This window comes from Macaca mulatta, chromosome X, assembly GCF_049350105.2.
Source record: "Macaca mulatta isolate MMU2019108-1 chromosome X, T2T-MMU8v2.0, whole genome shotgun sequence".
NCBI lineage: Eukaryota > Metazoa > Chordata > Mammalia > Primates > Cercopithecidae > Macaca > Macaca mulatta.
In genome coordinates this window covers 99,227,100-99,247,669 of record NC_133426.1, presented here as the reverse complement: position 1 = coordinate 99,247,669, position 20,570 = coordinate 99,227,100, and positions in this window count along the sequence as shown.

The following is a 20,570-nucleotide window of genomic DNA, read 5'->3' as shown; positions in this document are numbered from 1 at the left end:
AATGTATAAGGGAAAAAAAGGTTTAATTGGCTCACAGTTCCACAGACTGTACGGGAAACATGGCTGGGGAGGCCTCAGTAAACTTATAATCTTGACAGAAGGCATAGGAGAAGCAGATACATCCTATGCGACTGGACCAGGAGGAGAGAGCCAAGCCGGAGGAGCTACACACTTTTAAACAAACAGATCTCATGTGAACTTACTGTCACAACAATAGCAAGAGGGAAATATGCCCCCATAATCCAATCATCTCCCAGCAGGCCCCTCCTCCAACATTGGAGATTACAATTTGACCTGAGATATAGTCGGGGACACAAATCCAAACCATATCAGGGACTATTTAATGTTCATTTTTTAATATGTAAATACACAGAATCCTGATTATGTTCCAGAAGAATATAAGCAAGAGCAAAGGATTGTTTTATCCAATCCCTCTTGCATCTAAGGATGGCTAATGATAAATAAGTGGAAGTCATTGGTTGGTGTTTCTTTAAAATCTCCTCAAAAAGCACTGACTTTGCTCATATATATACATACATATTTTTTTTTTCCCTCCCTTTCTTTTCCTACTTCCTTTTATCTGTCTTGAAAGTCCATGTGATAACTGCATCTCCCGCAGTCACTTGGGAATATGAAGCATGCTGGAGGATCAGTGCTGGATTTAAAGCTAGTAGAGTAGAATGGTAGCAGGAGTAAAGCCACCACCATTTCAGCCAAGGGCAGCCTGTCTCTGAGCCCTTAATTGAGAAAAAATATTTTATTTAAGCCACTGTTATTTTATATATATGCAAATCAAAGTAATGAGATACAATTTCAATTTATACACACACACATATTTTATACATATATACCTTTATATACATGAATCAATTCTGTCTGATACAGATTTTATACTTGTAAGTGTGATGCTGAAATTAATAGAATCTAATTATAGAATTGGCCAAATGGAAGAAATCTGGAGCTGCACATTAATAATTCAGATATAGATAGCAGGCTGGAAAGCCTTGTTAGACAGTGACAAAGCATTTAGTTAAATAATTGCCTGTTTTACATTAGAAAATAGACTGTGTGTCAACTGACATTGTAGTATTAAAGGAGATAGTAAGAAAAATTCATGATATTTACATATACTATGCTCTTTCTTGCTATTTTTAGCAAAGTTCTTGCCTGACATAGTTGAACTCGGACTAGAACTAGCCACTCAAGTAGCTCTGTAAAGAAAGAAGCTGGGGGCCGGGCGCGGTGGCTCAAGCCTGTAATCCCAGCACTTTGGGAGGCCGAGACGGGCAGATCACGAGGTCAGAAGATCGAGACCATCCTGGCTAACACAGTGAAACCCCGTCTCTACTAAAAAATACAAAAAACTAGCCGGGCGAGGTGGCGGGCGCCTGTAGTCCCAGCTACTCGGGAGGCTGAGGCAGGAGAATGGCGTAGACCCGGGAGGCGGAGCTTGCAGTGAGCTGAGATCCGGCCACTGCACTCCAGCCTGGGCGACAGAGCGAGAATCCGTCTCCAAAAAAAAAAAAGAAAGAAAGAAAGAAGCTGGACGGCGGTGGCTCACGCCTGTAGTCCCAGTACTTTGGGAGGCCGAGGCAAGTGGATCATGAAGTCAGGAGTTCGAGACCAGCCTGGCTAATATGGCAAAATCCCATCTGTACCAAAAATACAAAAATTAAAAATACAAAAATTAGCTGGGCGTGGTGGTGCAGGCCTGTAGTCTCAGCTACTTGGGAGGCTGAGGTAGGAGAATTGCTCGAACCTGGGAGGTGGAGGCTGCAGTGAGCCGAGATGCCACCACTGCACTCCAGCCTGGGGCAACAGAGAGAGTCTCTGAAAAATAAATAAATAAATAAATAAATAAATAAATAAAGAAGAAAGAGAGAGAGAGAGAGAGAGACAGAAAGAAGGAAGGAAGGAAGGAAGGAAGGAAGGAGGGAAGGAAGGAGGGAGGGAAGGAGGGAGGAAGGAGGGAGGGAAGGAGGGAGGAAGGAGGGAGGGAGGGAGGGAGGGAGGGAGGGAGGGAAGGGAGGAAGGAAGGAAGGGGAAAGAAAGAAAGAAAAGAAAGAAAGAGAAAGAAAGAAATTGCAAGCTCTGCTAAAGGAAAAACTCTTGCTGATGCTTATGTGTAATTTGACAAAAAGTCTTGAGATTTGAAACTCTGCAGGTTGAAATGCCAATTGTGTCTGAAAATTTCTAAATGATGGTTGCAACACAGCTGCTTTAGCAGGAGATAAGACTGAGGCACCAAATTTTATAGAGCACCTTCCATCAAGTGTTCTCTAGGAGAAAGTGGGAACTAGCTGGGCAGTGAATATCAGAATAAAGATTTCTTTCTAATATAAACGAGATTTTGTATTGCAGTGAATTTTCTGGTTGGTAACTACAGGTAAATTGAAAACTATTTCCAGTATGCTAATTTTATATTTGGCCAGCTTATATATTTCTCTTTTTCTTTCCTTGCTGTCTTCGTATTCACTTTTGTTACTTCTTTAACCAAGAGTAGCTTAAAATAATTATTGTTAATTTCTAAGTGTGTATGTATGTGCGTTAAATATATCTTGTTGGTCATTCAAATGCTATAATTTTGCGTACCTTCCAGATTTATTGGGTATTGGTTAGAGAATGTGATCTGTGAGATATTTTACCTTTGGGAATTTGCTGAGATTTTCTTTGTTGCTTTACACACTCTTTAGAAAGTCTGTTGAGATATTAGCTTGTGCCAGGTATTGTGTGAGATGCTACAGAAAGGAGGATGAAAATTATATGGTTGCCAATGATGTTTTATTTGCCTTTTCATGTGGTCTAAATTTTCACCTTTCCCGTATGTCTATGAGGGGCGCTCCTCTTCATTCTTCAAAATCTGTATAATCTCTGCTCTCATTCTTCCAGGTGAAAACCAATAATAATGTTTCAACCTTTGAGGTCTCCATCACACCTTATCCATATATTTGTTACAATGTCATATTCATTTTCAAATCTTGAGAGTTTAGTACATACTTCTGAAAAGATGACTAACTATGATTTCAAATGGATCAGATTTAATTTAACAAGAGAAGAAACACATAAACAACCAATGAAAATGTGAGTTTATTACATGCCAGAACTAAGGTAGATACAAAGTGCTACGTAAATATAGATAAAAGAAAATAGGGTAATGGATACAGAACCTCTCTTTCCAGAGGAAGCAGTATCTAAGCTGGCATTTCCTAGGTGGAGGAGAGGTATATCCTCTGCCAAAGGAATGGGATGAGAAAGATTAAGGTCATGCTCCAGTGTTCAAAGGAGATAGGGTAGTTGGGAAAAGCTGTGTTTTAGGGATGTTTTAAAGGGGTACTAAACCATGTTTCAAAAGGTATCTCTAAGGAATTTGGAGTTTATCCTATAAACCAGATAGTTCCATAAAAATTGTTTAAGATTAGTTGTTAAACTGCATAGGCAAATGAATACTCAAGATTTAATGTACCTGATTTAGTGTACCTGATTTTACATTGATGCTTTTACAGGGTGTAACACTGTTGTATTTTTCCTTCAGTGTGTAGCAGGATTCTGTCTTTGTGTTTAAAAAATATTAATTTACTGTTAAGCATGGGAATCTGAGTTTCAAACCAGAGCTTAGCTTTAGTGATGATAGAAAATAAGAAGACACATACTGAAAAATGACAAGTTTATGTAGTAAAGAATATTGTCGTGCACTCTAGTACATATAGCGAAGAAGAAAGCCCCTTGATTTTATTTTAATTTAGTAAAACACTTCAGCTTGTGTCATGCAACTTCACTAAAGTGGATTTGAGTGTGGTGCATACTTTCCCCTGGGAATCCATCCATAAAATGCATTCTTAATGCTTCTTTCCCAGTTTTACAATATGAACTAGAGAAGTGCATTTTAAAAATCAAAAGCATATTATTGCAAAGGATATTTCTTCTGAAACAAATGTACATGAGGGAGACAATTAAAAACATTCCTTCTCTGCCATCTGGGGTGACTTCCTGCCAAAACACAAAATATATGACTTCTTAATGGTTCCCTATCGCAACTACTAATATTTCAGAGCTTTCAAAAGAGCCTCCATATTGTCGATTTTTGCTAATTTATCTTCCATCTTCCATCTTTCCTCATAAATGAAAATCTCCTTTCCCTATGTTTCATTCTCTTACATTCTACTTTGTGAGAGTGGATGTTCCTGATAATGTGATGATTATTATATCAGGATGCATTCAATTGCAAGAACAGACAATTTGACTTAAATAATAAGGTAACTTGCAATCTCTCATAACCAGAATTTCAGAGTTTCAAAGTGTGCTCAGCATCAACAGAGACCTAGGTTCTAATTCTCAGTGGGCTTTGCTATGCTATGGATAGCATATGTAGTGGAGTTGTATTATCAACTTAGCTGCTAAGTTGGAATTGTGTTTCTCAAAATTTCATTCCCTGTATAGCTCTGAGTTATCAAGGGTCACAAGAGTCATTTTGTGTGAGATTTGGAAGGCAGAAATGAAATAGCAGCTTAATTACTTTCATACTTGGAAGGCTGTTTCAGGGGCACCAGGTTCACACATGTCGTCACATATGACTAATCATTTTGGCATGGAGGAAGGAACGGGCGTTCAGGTGTTTCTCCTCCCAATGGATCCTCAAGGTTCTCTGGCTCCTGGTCAGATGTTTTTAACTCCTTGATGAAAAATACCATCTTCTGCATGACGCCAACATCACTGAATTTAGAAGCAGTGAGAGGCCAACAGGAAATCCAGTCCATCTTCATAACTTTTGGCTTATTCTTTTTATTTCCCACTTCACATTTATCCCCTTCCCAACTGCCTATTCTGCAGACTTCAAGCTCCAGCACCAGATGCGAAATCAATAGACTTAAAAGAATCTGTCCAACAAGGTCCTCCCACAATTGCATATAGAGAGTGTCAAATATCTATTTAAGTTATATGCATATATATAATATATGTTTATCTTATCAAACCCAAATATAGCTTTTCTTTCAACTTAAAATCATTGTAATTATAATTGCAAGTGAAACAATAGTGGGTATTACACAAGATTTCTCAAACTGTGTGTTATGCAACTCTAAGGGAGTAATACATGTAAGACTAAAAAGAATATACAATTAATTTTTTATTGGTATTGCAAGATCCTAAAGGATGCTGGCAAAAACCAAAGAGGTTTGAAGTTAAAAAAGTAGAAGTACTTTGAGGTAAACGATCAGGTATCATAGAAAAGAAGCAGTGTAGTATGGGGGCAAACTCATATGCTCTCATGAAAAATTGCTTGGGCCCTAACTCTGCCTCCAACCCAAGGGGCTATGTTACCTGGGACACATTATTTAAACTCTCTGAACCTTTTTTTCTCATTTTACATAAGGAAATAATGAGAATAACTTCTCATTAAACTGTTTTGAAGATCATATGAGATAATACGCATGAGATGGAGAAAGTTTTCAATAAATGCTTAGTTATCATAATCATAATGATGATGGTGATGTTGTTAATAACCATAATAACATGTATCCATGATTATGTTGGCTTAATAAACCTTGAATGTAAGGTTATTGGGAGGACTTCCCAGTATTGTTTCAAAAATTAAATTTGAGAAAAGTTAAAACCAGAATTCAAATAAGTAAAAAATTAGAATATAAATTTACTATTTGTTTTTTAAAAAAATTATTACTTTAGGCTGAATTCATGCTCATGAAGAAGGTAGGTTCTTAGTCCTGTAAAAAATAATAATATTTATTTAATAAAAAGCACAACAATTCAAGTTGAATGTGGATAGTTTGAGAGTTTAGATAAAAGAAAGTTCTAAAACTTGAAGGTAAGCTTCATATAGTTACAAAATACATTGTTTAATGTTGAACTTAGGCCAGATAAAGTTACATTTTTGTCACCCACATTTTCATGAGTATAAAGCATTTCAAAATAGATACTAGCTTCTTGCATTTTAGAGAGATCAGAACCTAAGTGAACTGTAGAAGAAAAGAGCAAGAAACTTCATGCCAGCTGTTTTTTGTCTCAAGATCAGGCTCGGACACTTGCTACCAATAACATCGAAGGGAATCATTTAGTATTTCCAGGCCACTTTTTGCTTCACTGTGAAATAAAAAGATAATAGATTCTTCACAAGGTTGATGGGAGGACCACATGAACAAGTGTATGTGAACTGTAAACACTACAATTATGTAAACTGCAAAGTTAAATTAATATTGTCTACCTATATCTCTCCCACAAGCTGTTGCTACTGAGACAACCTTCTACACATAGACTTGTCTGTGGAAGTGGCACAAATAAATGGATCCAAGATGTAATTCTAAAACCCTGGAGGCACAAACAAAAGGTGCCTTATCCAAATATAAAACAAACAAAATGACCTTGGATGTTTGTTTGTTTATTTATTTATTTATTGTTTTTTTTTTGAAATGGAGTCTGGCTCTGTCACCCAGGCTGGAGTGCAGTGGCACAATCTCAGCTCACTGCCACGTCCACCTCCCAGGTTCAAGTGAGTCTCCTAACTCAGCCTCCCGAGTAGCTGGGACTACAGGCATGTGCCACCACGCCCAGCTAATTTTTGTACTTTTAGTAGAGACGGGGTTTCACCATTTTGACAAGGATGGTTTTCATCTCTTGACCTCGTGATCCACCCAGCTCTGCCTTCCAAAGTGAATGTTTGTTTTTCAAGAGACAATGGGTTTATGTGAAGTTTTTATCACATGCTTTCCCATGTTGCCCTTGGGATCAGTTCATGAGACTTGATTTGAGTAAAGAATATGGACCATCTTCATAAAGAGATGTTTCTCTGTGGAAACCCGCTGGACGTAAGGGGTTCAGAGTTGCAAGCTTGGTCTTACTGGCTTTATGCTGGGACCAGTAGAGGAAAAATAAGGGTTGCAGAAAGAATATAAGACAAGTGTGCTTGGATTTCTGTGGAATAAAAAAAAATAGCTCCCTATTGATTACACTTCACTCTAGGAACTTTGAAGCCTACGTCTTTTGTCCAAATTGTAACAGTAGGAAATAAATAGCTGATGCTTTCTTCTGTACCAATAAAGGTAATGATCTGTTTCTAAAGTACACCTAAACTTCAGTTAAAAAAAAAAGAAAAAAGAAAAATCTTCTCCACCACTCTCATAAGGAAGAAGGCACCTCGTATATAGAAAAAGCTCTTGTTGAGGCTTTTTTTTTTTTGCTGATTGAATGTGCAAATTAATAAATGTAATTGGGGAGATAATGGATGTACAAAAAGAAGTTTGGCTAGAAAGATGAAGAACAGATTTTAGGGTTTTAGGAAGAATGTACTGGTGGGCTGTTTCTTTTCTTAAACTTGGCCTCAATTTCTCTTTTAATTTCTTCTTTGAACCATGTGCGATTTAGTAGTCTGTAGCTTAATATACAAACATTTGGGAATTTTCCAGGTAAATGTTTATTATACATCAGTTTGGATGATTTCTATTGAGGTACATTTTATTCTTTTATTCTGTTATCTATAATCTGTTATTAAATCCAGCCAGTTTTGTTTTGTTTTGTTTTTTACAGTCAGATAGTGAATACTTTGTCCCTGGAAGCTTCAACCGGTACTTTTTATAGTTTTATGTGAAATCTCCTATTTGCATCCTCATTATACCTACATTTTCCTTTAAAAAGTCAACAAATTCATAATGGCTATTTTAAAGTCCACATCTGCTAATTGCATTATCACTTTCATTTCTGGATCAGTTTCTTTTGATTATTTTCTTCTTCAGGTCACATTTTTTGCTGCCTCTCTGTTATTTTTTTATTGTAAGTGAAAAACATTATGGCTGTTATATTGTTGAGTGTTTGGGTTGTAGTCATTGATCGAGTATTAAGTTTGTTTTGGCAGAAGGTTAAATTACTTGCATACCCCTGTACCCTTTGGAGGCTTTGTTTGTTTGTTTGTTTGTTTGTTTGTTTTTTGAGATGGAATCTCGCTCTGTCGCCCAGGCTGGAGCGCAGTGGCACCGTCTAAGCTCACTGCAACCTCCCTTGAGGCTTATTTTTAAGATACATATGGTGAGGCTAGGGTGGCCTTTACTCTAGGACTAAATGAACTGTACTCATAAGTTGTGGCCTTTTGAGGTATCTACTGAAATCTCAAAGTGTTTTTTTTTTTAAAAAAAAAAAAAAAAAGGCTCCCGATTCTTACTGGTCAAAAATCAACCACTTCCCAACCCTTTGGGAGCTCTAGCGATGGCTTACTTTATAGCTCCCTGGTAGTTATTCCCAAATATCACTTTTTTCCTCAGTTGAAGTTCTTACTCGCCTTGAGGACTCTGTGAACATGCAAATGCACAACTATGTATTTGTACAAAGTAAAAAGCGAACAAAAAAAGGGCCAAAGACTCAAAAAGATCTTCTGTACAAGTTTCTAGAGCTCCTTATGTGCACATCTCTCCTCTCTGACAAACTGCCCTGAGGTTTCTAGACAATTTTAATAGACTAGAGCTCCGATCTCTGTCTCTTGGGTGACAACTGGATTGCCATCTAAAGAAAAGTTGAACTGTATCTCTACCTCAATTCTTTTAAATTTATTTTTATTTTGGGGGGGTACCTAGTAGGGGTATATATTTATGGGGTACATGAGGTGTTTTGATATAGGCACACAATGCGTAATAAACACATTATGAATAATAGGATATCCAACTCCTCAAGCATTTATCTTTTCTGTTACAAACAATATATTTATACTGTTTTAGTTATTTTAAAATGTACATTTAAATTACTATTGACTATAGTCACCTTGTGGTATTGTCAAATAGTATGTCTTTTTCATTCCTTCTAACTACTTTTTGTACCCAGTAACCATCCCCATGTTTTCCTGACCCCTCCTCCTTCCTCTATCTTTCTCAGCCTCTGGTACCCATCTTTGTACTCTCTATGTCCATAAGTTCAGTTGTTTTGATTTTAAATCCTACAAATAATTGAAAACGTGATGTTTGTCTTTCTGTGCCTGGCTTATTTTACTTAACATAATGATCTCCAGTTCCATCCCTGTTGTTGCAAATGACAGGATTTTTTTTTTAATGGCTAAATTGTACCTCAATTCTAACACTAAGTAAATTTCAGATGAATACAAATTCAAATGCAAATACATATAAATGCAAATATATACACTTTTAAAAGTAGCAAAAATGAAAGAAAAATACTTCATACTGTGAAATGTTTTTATTTTAAAACATGTTTTAATATGGAAATTTTTAATATACACAAAGGTAGAGAGAATACAATAATAAACCACTGTGCGTCTACATCTCAGCTTCAACACTTTGCAACCTATAGCCAATCTTGTTTCAGGTATATTATCCATCAACTTCCAACCCCCATCATGTCTCCCACCACACAGAGAACAGATTATTTTGAAGCAAAATCAGAAACCATATAATTTCACCCACAAAATAGTTCAGTTTATATGTGTAAAATATGAGTATTTATTAAAAATATCAACTCTGAAACTTTAATGTACCTAAAAAATTAAATGCATTTATTTTACAATTTATTTGCTCAAATCAGGATCCAGACAATGTCATTTGGTTCACATGTCTCTAGTTTCCCCCTCCCTATTTTTTCTCTTGGAATTTACTTACTGAAACAGCTAGGTAATTCACCCTAAAGTGTTTCCTTTTATTTTACAATTTATTGATTACGTTCCTGTGACGTTTTTTAACTAGATCTTCAGTGCTTTGTATTTTCTGTAAACAGGTAACTACTTCTAGAGTCTTAATCGGTTTCAGACTGGAATTTTTGGCAAGAAGAGGATATAGTTGGTGTACTTCACCAGAATGCAAAGAATTCCCGATGTTAAGATTGATACATAGGTTGAACTGCTATTGGTCTAATCCATCCAATATGAAGTCCCTCATCAGCTTTTTCCTCAATGGTTTTAATAGCCATAAATCATAATCATCTAGATGTATTATTTTATTAAAGATTGAAGAATGGTGGTATTCTATTTCTATCATTCCTCAACTTATTATCTGTAAAACTTCTATGAAAAAAAGTTTCCATCCTCAGCTATTTGTTAAGGCTGAGGGACTCTTTGTATCATAGATATGGGATAAAAGCTTGATTTTTCCAGCCTTGTCACATCTCAGAATAAGAGGTTGGTTCCCTGAAATTCTCCAAAACGGATCAATAATATTGTAACACTATAATTATAAAACCATACATATTAACATATTGGATGTGCTGTAATCATTGCAGTCATTTTTTCTTTGATGCTCAAATTTTACATTATTTATTGTCATAGCACTTTCAAATTGGCTCAAGTCATTTTGACATGACCAAATAGTAATTACTAGTTTCCCTGCTTTTCTATTATAAAAACATGTTTTAAACACATTTTATACATTTCTTAAAGCAGACTTGGAATTAACTATTTTTCCAAAGATGGTGATTTCTTTAAATGAAAATGGTATTTAGAGACCAGAATCTACAAGATGATAATGCTGAATTGGTTAATGTTTCTCGAATTTTTAATGGAAGAAATTTAAGAATCATTTCTTGAGTAATAGGTATCATTGAAGAAAAAATACATCATGACATACATATAGATATACTGTAACTCAAACTCAAATTTAGAATCACAACAATTTTTGGTTTGTTTTACTTAACTTCTTCAATTCTATTTTTATGTCTTAAGCCAAAAACTCTAACAACATCAAACAATTATTGTTTGCACTTACAACAGCTAACATTTCAGAATTACAGTGTCAACACTGTTACTAGCAGTCTGGTTGTTAAAAATTAAGATTTAATTATTTTTGTCATTAAGATACACTCTCACTGTTATGCAGTCAAAATATTCCCTAAATATTCCTACAACCTACAATTCCTAGGAATATATCTGTGTGTGTATGTATGTTTGTATGTTTAGCCTTACATTTTTAAACTTTCCATTTATTTAATTGTTTAGTTATTTATTATCTTTTAAATTATACTTTAAGTTCCGGTATACATGTGCAGAATGTGCAGGTTTATTACACAGTTATACACATGCCATGGTGGTTTGCTACATCTATCAACCCATCATCTACACTAGGAATTTCTTCTAATGCTATCCCTCCCCCAGTCCCCCATCCCCTGACAGGCCTCAGGGTGTGATGTTCCCCTCCCTGTGTCCATGTGTTCTCATTGTTCAACTCACACTTGTGAGTGAGAACATGTGGTGTTTGGTTTTCTGTTCTTCTGTTAGTTTGCTGAGAATGATGGTTTACAGCTTCATCCATGTCCCTGCAAAGAACACGAACTCATCCTTTTGTATGGCTGTGTAGTATTCCATGGTAAATATGTGCAGTATTTTCTTGATCCAGTCTATCATTGATGGGCATTTGGGTTGGTTCCAAGTCTTTGCTATTGTGAACAGTGTCATAGTAAACATACATGTGCATGTGTCTTTATAGCAGAATGATTTATAATCCTTTGGGTATATACCCAGTAATGGGATCACTGGGTCAAATGGTATTGCTGGTTTTCAATTCCTGAGGAATCGCCACACTGTCTTCCACAATGGTTGAACTAATTTACACTCTCACCAACAGTGTAAAAGTGTTCCTATTTCTCCACATCCTCTCCAGCATCTGTTGTTTCCTGACATTTTAATGATCACCATTCTAACTGGTGTAAGATGGTATCTCATTGTGGTTTTGATATGTATTTCCCTAACGACCAGTGATGATGAGCTGTTTTTCATATGTTTGTTGGCTGCCTAAATGTCTTATTTTGAGAAGTGTCTGTTGGTATTTGTTGCCCACTTTTTGATGGGGTTGTTTGTTTGTTTTTTCTCGTAAATTTAAGTTCTTTACAGATTCTGGATATTAGCCTTTTGTCAGATGGATAGATTGCAAAGATTTTCTCCCATTCTATAGGTTGCCTGTTCACTCTGATGATACTTTATTTTGCTGTGCAGAAGCTCTTTAGTTTAATTAGATCCCATTGGTCAATTTTGGCTTTTGTTACCATTGCCTTTGGTGTTTTAGTCATGAAGTCTTTGTCCATGCCTATGTCCTGAATGGTATTGCCTAGGTTTTCTTCTAGAGTTTTTATGATTTTAGGTCTTATGTTTAAGAGTTTTATCCATCTTGAGTTAATTTTTGTATAAGGTGTAAGGAAGGGGTGCAGTTTCTGTTTTCTGCATATGGCTAGCCAGTTTTCCCAACACCATTTGTTATTAAATAGGGAATCCTTTCCCCATTGTTTGTTTGTGTCAGGTTTGTCAAAGATCAGATGGTTGTAGATGTGTTGTGTTACTTCTGACGTCTCTGTTCTGTTCCATTGGTCTATATATATGTTTTTGGTACCAGTATCATGCTGTTTTGGTTACTGTAGCCATGTAGTATAGTTTGAAGACAGGTAGCGTGATGCCTCCAGCTTTGTTCTTTTTGCTTAGGATTGTCTTGGCTCTGTGGGCTCTCTTTTGGTTCCATATGAAATTTAAAGTAGTTTCTTCCAGTACTGTGAAGAAAGTCAATGGTAGCTTGATGGGGATAGCATTGAATCTATACATTACTTTGAGCAGTATGGCCATTTTCACTATATTGATTCTTCCTATCCATAAGCATGGAATGTTTTTCCATTTGTTTGTGTTCTCTCTTATTTCCTCGAGTAGTGGTTTGTAGTTCTCCTTGAAGAGATCCTTCACATCCCTTGTAAGTTGCATTTCTAGGTATTTTATTCTCTTTGTAGTAATTGTGAATGGGAGTTCACTCATGATTTGGCTCTCTGTTTATCTACTGTTGGTGTATAGGAATCCTTGTGATTTTTGCACATTGATTATGTATCCTGAGACTTTGCTGAAGTGACTTACCAGCTTAAGGAGATTTTGGGCTGAGATAGTGGTACAGTCATGTCATCTGTAAACAGATTGCTGTACCATTTGTTCTCAATATAAGGTAGTTTATGTGTGTGTGTATATATACATATATATATGAATCCATTTCCCCTTTTATTTCATATATAGTAGCATATCATGTACAATCTTCTCTATCTTTTCTTCTCTCTTAATAGTATTTCCTAAAGATCACTACGTAGCAGTATATAGAGACAATTCTTATTCGTTTTTTGCAGTGCCGTAATAATTCGTTGTGTAGATGAATAGTTTACTCAACTAAATTACTCTAGATGAATATTTGAGTTTTTTACAGTCTACATAAAATAGTGCTATGATGAGAAGTCTTTGAATACTTTTTTTTTTTTTTTTCCACACCTTTAGGATGCCAGAATTGAGATTGCTATGTCTAAGGGTAAATGCATAGATGACTGTTCCATGTAAGAATGCTTTTCTATTCATAACAAATAAAATCTAAAAGTAATGAAAATAAATGTTTATTATGGTTATTATTTAGGGTTCTTCAGAGAAATAGAACCAATAGGAGATACACACACAAAGATTAATTATCGAAATTGACTCACACAATTATGTAGACCAAGAAGTTCCAGAATCTGCTGTCTCTAAGCTAGAGAACCAGGAAAGCCTGTGTTGCAATTCAGTCTGAGTCCAAAGACCTTGCAACCAGAGGGGCTGATGCTGTAACTCCCAGTCCAAGTCTAAAGACCTACAAACTGGTTGTGGGGAGATGGGGGTAACAATAGTATAAGTTAGGCAGTTTTGTATACAGTCCAAAATCCAAAGGCCAAAGAACGAGGTGCTCTGATATCTATGGGCAGGAGAAGATGGATATCGCAGCTCAAAGAGAGAGAGAGAGAATGAATTTGTCTTCCTCAACCTTTTTGTTGAGGATCCCTCAACAATCCTCAACGGATTGGATGATGTCCAAAACATTGGTGAAGGTAGATCTTGTTTACTCAGTCTACTGATTCAAATGCTAATTTGTTCTGGAAACACCTACACTGCCACACCCAGAAATAATGTTTTACTGTCTGAATGTCCTTTACCCGAGACAAATAAAATTAACTATCACAAATACTATGAATAAATAAAATTAAAACCAAAGTTTGGTATGGCAAAACCACCAGATACAAAACCAAAGCGCAAACTATAAATTCCTAAAAATATGGGTAGCTGGCTGGAAGCAGTGGCTCACGCCTGTAATCCCAGCACTTTGTGAGGCCTATGTGGGCGGATCGCGAGGTCAGGAGATGGAGAGACCCTCTTGACCAACATGATGAAACCCCGACTCTACTAAAAATACAAAAATTAGCTGGGTGTAGTGGCATGCACCTGTAACCCCAACCACTCGGGAGGCTGAGGCACGAGAATCGCTTGAACCCAGAAGGCAGAGGTTGTGGTGAGCCGAGATCAGGCCACTGCACTCCAGCACAGTGACAGAGCGAGACTCGGTCTCAAAAAAAAAAAAAAAAAAAAAAAAAAAAAAAAAAAAAGGTAGCTAAAATCACAGTCAAAGAACAAATATCTGCTCTATTTTAAAAGGTATATATATAAATGAAAATTCTATTAGAAAAATGAGCCAAGAGAGTGAGCACTTTACAGAAAAGTAAATACAAATGGCATATAAACTCTGGATCTGAAATATGACAGATTAGGTAAATGCATATTAAACCTGCAGTAGCATACCACTTTTTTCTGATCAGATGGGAAAATATAATTTAAAGATTTGATCATATACTCCGTTAGAGTGTTGCAAAGTAAGCATACTCATGCATTGTCAGAGGGAATCAAAATGGTCATACTCTCTGTGGACAGCACATTTATTTCATTTGTAAATGTTAAAACTATATCTATTCATTGGCATATACACTTTATTTTAGCCTATGTTTCCTAGAAAACAGAGCCTGAGGGAAGGATAAAGTGCTAATGCTTATGTGGGAGTCTTACACGGAGACACTGAGTGACGGGAAATGAAAATGGGGAAAGGTGAAATGTAATGCAAGGTGATTAATTTCTATTCTGCCTTTGCTCCACAACAGACTGTGAAGCAGGTTTCCTATCAAGAACAGCTGATTAGCCACATAGGCCCTTTTCAGACAATTTTCCGGGAGAAATCATACCTCTGTAAGTTCATCGAAACGAAAAAGGGAGATGGAACTTTTCTGCCAGGTTTTTTTCTCAATTTATATCTTCCATTGGTAAAATTTCACCCCTGTTTTCTAACCTCCCAGGTTACATTATTCAGCTTCTCAGAAGCCATTCAGGAAAACATGCCCCAAACCCTAAGGTGTTGCATTTAATCTGAATTCGGAAAGGGCAAGTGGAACCAGAAACTGCAGGCTAATGGCTAATTATCCTCAAGCAAAGTCACTGAAAGGAACTGGTTTTATCTGGTGCTAGTTGAGACAGAACAAGGAGTTGAGAATCCAAGAGACAAGAGAGGCCAAGAGAATCTGAGTATGTGAATAAGGCATGTTTAATAGAGCCCATTCTTGTGCCACTCAACTGTATTTGTAATCTGCCATTGTATCTGGCTCCTACACTTCATTTCTCAGACCTTCACTGTATGTGTGTGTTGTGGGGTGGCAGGTAACAAGCTGCCTTCACTTGTTTTCTGAGAAAGCAAGTATAAATCTAGTAAGTCACAGAGTCTACCTCACATGGGTAAATAGACATGATCTGTTACAAACAAAACAAAACAAAAAACAAAGCTTCAGACAAAAATAAGATTAGTGAAAGAAGCTGCAGTCCCCACTGCCGTAACAGGTAAATGTATGCTATAGCATGTAAGAATCTTCCTAATATAATACAGAAACAAAAAAGCCACATGTGTGACCACATGCTGCATAATTTGTTTTATACAAAGTTTAAACATAGGGAAATCCAACATATGGCTTTAGAAGCACAGATAATGATTATATTTAGTAAGCAAAGGGTTTTGGCCCTTTTAACTTCCTTATGAACTTTAGAATTTCCATGTTAATTTTCACCAAAATAATTCACTGAATTTTTATTGTGGTTTCATTACATCTTGTCAGTGACCTGCTTGAATTGCTGGAAGGTGCTAAATATTTTCACAGGTACGTTTATTTATAAACATTAGCTTTGTTATACAAACATACTTAAGTAGTGGCATTTTTGTCTTTCTTCAATTATAAATCTTTTGGGGCAGTATGTTTGTTTTAATTTGAGGCACGCACAGAAATTATGTCTGTAGAGATTTCTCAAAGCTCACTTGACATTCTGTTGTAAACATGTGTTTAAGCAAGAAAAAGAGATTATTGTTTTTTCATTCAACACATGATCCAGTTGGGGGGTAGATTCCCACCAACCATAGGGTCAATTGTGAAACTCATTTCTATCACCCACTGTGTCAAATATATGTGGAATATATATGGAAGTATACATCGATACTTTGTAAATATGTATAATACATATGTGTATCTATATACTTATATGGATTCCATATATATACATGTCAATTTATTACTGGATTATATTTGAGTAGATCATATTTGATTAGATTAAATGGATTTGATATACCCATTATATATGAAAATATATATTTTTGTTATTAATTCATATATTTTTGATTGACAAATCATAATTGTATATATATACAAGGTACAATGTGATGCTTTGATCTATTTATAGAATGCAGAATGATTAAATCAAGCAAATTAACGTATCTGTCTTCTCACTTATCATTATTTGTGATGAGATATTTACTCTTAGTTACTTTGAAATATACATTATTATTGCAATAAAAATAAAAACTTACGCCTTCTGTCGAACTGAAACCTTGCGTTCCCTGACCATCAACTCCCAATTCCCTCCCACCATTCCCCAGCCTCTGGTAACCATCATTCTACTCCCTACTTCTATGAGTTCAAGTTTTACAGATTCTATATATAAGTGAGATAATTCAGTATTTGTCTTTATGCGACTGGCTTATTTCACTTAGCAAAATGTCTTCCACGTTCAAGCATGAAGTCTTAAATTACAAGACTGCTTTCTTTTTTTAAGGCTGAATAGCATTCTTTTGCGTACTTATACCACATTTTCTTTATCCATTCTTCCATCGATGGACACTTAGGTGGATCCCATATCTTGTCTGCTGTGAATAATACTGCAGTGAATATGGGAATCCACATAACCCTTCAAAATATTGATTTCAATTCATTTGCATAAATACCCAGCAGTGGGATTGCTGGATCATATGGTAGTTCTACTTTTAGTTTATTAAGGAATCTTCATACTTTTCCTAGCAGCTGGACCAGTACCCGTACATTGCCGATTTTGGTCACTATAAACATGCAGTATAATTTGAAGCCGGGTAATGTGATGATTCCAGGTTGTTCTTTTTGTCTAGGATTGCTCTGGCTATTTGCAATCTTTTTTGTTCTATATAAATTTTAGAATTTTTTTTCCTAATTCTATGAAAAAGTGACATTGGTAATTCTATAAGTGTTGCTTTGAATCTGTAAATTACATTAGGCAGTATGGTCATTTTAATAACATTGATTTATCCAATCCATGAGCAAGTGATGTTTTTTTCATTTGTTTGTTTCATTTCTGATTTCTTTTATTAGTGTTTTGTATTTTTCCTTTTAAATACCTTTCATTTCCTTGGTTACATTTCTTTAGGTATTTAATTGTTGTCATGTGACTATTGTAACTGAAATTGACTTATTGACTTGGTTCTCAGCATAAATATTATTGGTGTATAAAAATGTTACTAGAGTTTGTAAAGTCAAAATACAGTAGATGTTGGTGAGAATGTGGGGAAAAAGAAATACATATACACTGTTGGTGGGAATGTAAAGTAATATATTTATGGAAAACAAATTTCTCAAAGAACTAAAAATAGAACTACCATTAATTCCAACCATCCCACTGCCGAGTACACAAAAGAAAATAAAATCATATCAAAGACACCTGTACTCATATGTTTATCACAGCATTAGTCACAGTAGCAAAGTAATGAAAGTGACCTAAGTATCCATCAATGATTGATTCATGTAATAAACGTGCACATGTACTCTTTGAATCTATAAAAAATAAATTTTGTGTGTGTGTGTGTATATATATATATACATATATATATATATATAAAAATATATATATATATGCATCAAAAAATAGAGCTCCAAAATATGTGATGCAAACATTGGCAGAAAGAAAAGGGGAGACAGAAAGTTCTACACTAATAGTAAGAAAGTTAAATAACTCACTTTCAATAATTAATAGAAAAATAAGACAGAAGATCAGGAAGGAAGTCAAGAACTTAATCAACACTATAATGCATGTAGGTATAAAAAGCATTTACCAAACACTCCTCCAAACAACAGTAGAATATGCATTTTTATTAATTACTCATGAAACACTCTTCAGGATATACCATATGTTAAGCCACCAAACAAGACTTGATAAATTCTGAAAGACTGAAATTATACAAATTATCTTTTCAAATCACAATGGAGTGAATATAGAAATCAATAACAGAAGAAAAACTATAAAATTGGCAATTAGGTAAAAATTAAGTGGCATATCCTTAACCAACCAATAAATCAAGGAATAAATCAGAGGAAAAATTAGAAAATATTTTGAAATAAATTAAATCCAAAACACAGCATACCAAAACATATGAATGCAGCAAAAGTAGTGCTCAGAATGAAAATTAATAGCTGGAAACACATCAAAAAAAAGAAAAAGGTTAACTAAAATAATTAATTATACCACTTAAAATGTTTTAAAAAGAAGAAATTAAGCCTACTGTTAGCAAAGGGAAGCAAATAATAAAGATTACAGCAGAGCTAACTAAAACAGAGAATACAAAAAATCAAAAGTTGGTTCTTCAAAATGAACTACAAACTTTTAAAATTATAGCCAAAGGCTACATTGACTAAAACAAAAACAAACAAAAAAAATGACTTAATTTACTAAAATCAGAAAAAAAAAACTGGGAATACTTCTAACAATCTTACAGAACTAATAGGATCATAAGAGAGTACTATGAGCAAGTGTGCACCAAAAATTGGATTACCTAGATGAAATAAACAAATTCCTTGAAACACACAACTTGCCAAGACTGAATCATGAAGAAACAGAAAATCTGAACAGATTCATAAATAATGAGGAGAAGAATCAGTATTCAAAAATCTCACAACAAAAAAAGCCCTGGAGCAGATGGCTTCATTAATGATTTAAAAAAAAAAAAATATTGGTAAATGAATAAATCACAATTCTTTTAAAACCTTTCCAAAATAATAGAGAGAATGAACATTTCTTAACTCATTCTATGAGGCCAAAATTTTCCTGATGCCAAACCCAAAGACACTACGTAAAAGAAAACTACAAGCTACTGTAACTAATGAATGTTGATGCAAAAAATTTCAACTACGTACTAGTAAATGAAAATCTGACATATAATAAAAGGATTATACACTATGACAAAGTGCAATTTTTCTTGGAACGCCATCATGTTTTCACATATGAAAATCAACCAATATAATACATCATGTTTAAGAAAATGAAGGAGAAGAAATGGTTATCTTGATGCAGAAAAACATTTCACAAAATTAAACATTCCTTACAATAAAAACACAGCAAACTAGGAATAGAAGGAAACAACCTCCATATATAATGGCCATATATGAAATATCTTGAAATATCCACATTTAGCATCATATTCAATAATGAAAGACTGAAAGCTTTTCATCTAAATTCTGAAAGATTATCCTTAGAAAACTAACATAGGAACAGAAAACCAAACACCTCATGTTCTAACTTGTAAGTGGAAGCTAAATGATGAAAATACAAGGACACTAAGAGTAGAACAACAGACACTGGAGCCTACGTAAGGGTGGAGAAGTGGGGAAGAGAGAGGATTAGAAAAAATAACTATTGGGTGCTAGGTTTAGTACCTAGGTGATGAAATAAACTGTACAACAAACCCCAATGACATGAGTTTACCTATATGACAAACCCGCACACGAAACTTGCACTTAAAATTTTTAAAAAAGAATGCTTGATTTCACTGGATATATTGAACATAGAACTGGAAGTTCTAGCCCGAGCAATTGGATAAGAAAAAGAATTAAATGTAATTGAAATTGAAGAAGTAAAATTATTTCTGTTTGTATAAGACAGGATCTTTTTAATAGAAAACATTGAGGGTGCTATAAAATACTATTGGATCAAATAAGAGACTTAAGCGAAGTTGCACAATACAAAATTAACACAAAGTATGTTTTGTTTCTACACATTCCCAATAAATATTATGAAAACAAAATTAGAAAAACAATTCAGTTTATAATAGCACCAAAAAGAATAAAGTATTTAGGATTAACTATATAAAGAAGACAAAAACATATACACTGAAAACTACAAAAATCACTGAAAGGAATTAAAGAATTCGTAAGTATATGAAGAGACCTTTTGTGTTCTTGGGTTGTCAGATTTAATATTGCTAAGATGTCGATATCACCAAAGAGATGTACAGATTCAATGCAAACCCTATCAAAAATCCAAATGACATTCTATGGCAAAATTAGAAAAAACTACCCCAAAATTCATGTGGAATTTCAAAGGATTCTGAATATCCAAAAAATTCTTTTTAAAGAGAGAGAAATTTGGAGGTGTCACACCTCCTGATTTCAAAACTTATTACAAAGCTACGGTAATGAAAATAGTGCCATCCTATCCTAAA